Below are 2,358 nucleotides of genomic sequence, written 5' to 3' on the forward strand. Positions count from 1 at the left end.
GGCCGAAGTGGCCGTGCGGTTATAGGCGCTGCAGTCTGGAACCGCGAGACCACTACGGTCGCAGGTTCGAATCCTGCCTCGGGCATGGACGTGTGTGCTGTCCTTAGGTTAGTTAGGTTTAACTAGTTCTAAGTTCTAGGGGACTACTGACCTCAGAAGTTGAGTCCCATAGTGCTCAGAGCCATTTGAACCATTTTTTAACTATCAACAGTAGGCGAAACGTTTTATTAATACTGTCTTAAATATACAGAATAATCACAATATCGCACTGGTAATCCAAGCCAGTGAAACAAGCAACGCTTTCAGCGCCACACAACAACAACTAGCATCAACAGGAGTAACAACCTAAAGGTATACAGGGCTGTACTGAGAAATTTCCCTCCAACGCATAACCTACTAGCACAGAACTATATCTTTGATGTCAAATTGTGGCGAAACTGTACGTGATAGGAAATAGCTGAAAGCAGATTTTGAATCATCATAAGAAGTTGAGATCGTATCACATATCAGTTTTCAGACATCTGATACCATGCAGAGGACTGTAATTTGTCCAAGTGCAGATAATTATTTCTTGTTATTGCGACCTAGAGTCCGACTTCAACAGAATACACGTTTCTCTGTTCATGGGCACACCTTTGTATTCTATAAGGCTGCCTGTAGCCAGGCGAGCAGGTGAACTGAGGCAAGGCCGATACCCGCCGACTACTGAGCGTCTCGCAGAAGCGACAGCCGCAGCGGCGTTTTTGCACACGCAGTGGGCAGCCGCGTCACAGGAGGTTACTGACTGGATCCACTGCGGATGTTGCCTGCGTGATCCTGGTGACCAAGTCAGACGGCTAGCATATCACCAGAGCGCTCTCTCTGACATCGTGGACGGCGCCCCAGGTAAAGGTATCCAGCAGCTTCGCACTAGGTGGTCGCAGTCGTGAAGAGTTACGTCGTGGCCTCTCTCTGAGAGAACATCCAGCGATGCCAGTATCGGCTCGTACGTGCAGGCTGGGAAACGGCAGCTACTGTACTCCTCTGCAGTGGTGGAAGTCTGACAGCTCACCAAGTATAGTAAGCTAGACCTCCATGCAGGAAAGCGTCCACGTCTTCTCATCAGGGAAGGCGAAGACAAAGTGGCAGCAGCCTCTGGTAGCCAAGTGCTTCACGCCAGAATGGCTGTTGCGACGTAGATCGGAGTCACTTGGACTCTAGATGGAGCGTCACAGGTCCCACCTTGCTACTGGCTACTGCACACTGAGAGCTGAGCTGCCAGTCGGTCTATGCCAAATACGTTATCTTGTGGTAAGAAAGCCCGAATGTGGGGGTTGGCAACGGGCCACAGAGCTGCTGCACCCGTCATTCCACCACATCCCACACATTTTCGCCTGGTGACAAATCTGGTGATCTGGCGGGCCACGGCAAAAGGCTGACACCCTTTGACACAAAAATGTACGTTTTCGTGCAGCAACATGTGGTCGTGCATTGTGTTGCTGAAAAATGGTGTCTGGGGGATTGTGCAGACAGGTTATGGCTGTTCGTCGCAGAATGACATCCACGTAGGTCACAATGGTCACAGTGCCCTGGACACTCACCAGCTGTGATTTGTGGCTGTACCCAATAGCACCTCACACCATAAGATCTTGAGTTGGTGTTGTATGTCTTGTGCGAAAGCAGTCACTGTGATGCCGCTCCTCCTGTCTGCGGCGAACCAAAATGCGGCCATCGTTTACAAACAAACAGAACCTGGATTCGTCCGAAAACACCATCTGACGCCATTCAAGTCCCCAGCAGCGTCGTTCCATACTCCAATGCGTCTAGCATATTTCTTTACAGAATGAGATCTTCACTCTGCAGCGGAGTGTGCGCTGATATGAAACTTCCTGGCAGATTAAAACTGTGTGCCCGACCGAGACTCGAACTCGGGACCTTTGCCTCTTGCGGGCAAGTGCTCTACCAACTGAGCTACCGGGGCACGACTCGCGCCCGGTACTCACAGCTTTACTTCTGCCAGTATCTCGTCTCCCACCTTCCAAACTCCGCTGCAGAGTGGAAACCTCTTTCTGGAAACATCCCCCAGGCTGTGGCTAAGCCATGTCTCCGCAACATCCTTTCTTTCAGGAGTGTTAGTTCTGCAAGGTTCGCAGGAGAGCTTCTATAAAGTTTGGAAGGTGTGAGACGAGATACTGGCAGAAGTAAAGCTGTGAGGAACGGGCGTCAGTCGTGCTTCGGTAGCTCAGATGGTAGAGCACTTGCCCGTGAAAGGCAAAGGTCCCGTGTTCGAGTCTCGGTCGGGCACACAGTTTTAATCTGCCAGGAAGTTTCATATCAGCGCACACTCCGCTGCAGAGTGAATATCTCATTCTGGAAACA

The 2,358-nt window shown here is 50.8% G+C and overlaps 1 non-coding gene across 1 annotated transcript; it reads right to left on the bottom strand.

Moving 5' to 3' along the window:
• Positions 1-1,885: 1,885 nt before the first annotated feature.
• Positions 1,886-1,960, bottom strand: Trnal-caa (transfer RNA leucine (anticodon CAA)). The gene has a single exon. It is a non-coding gene; the product is annotated as a tRNA-Leu (tRNA).
• Positions 1,961-2,358: the final 398 nt, after the last annotated feature.

Source organism: Schistocerca serialis, chromosome 6 (genome assembly GCF_023864345.2).
Source record: "Schistocerca serialis cubense isolate TAMUIC-IGC-003099 chromosome 6, iqSchSeri2.2, whole genome shotgun sequence".
In the NCBI taxonomy this organism is placed as follows: domain Eukaryota; kingdom Metazoa; phylum Arthropoda; class Insecta; order Orthoptera; family Acrididae; genus Schistocerca; species Schistocerca serialis.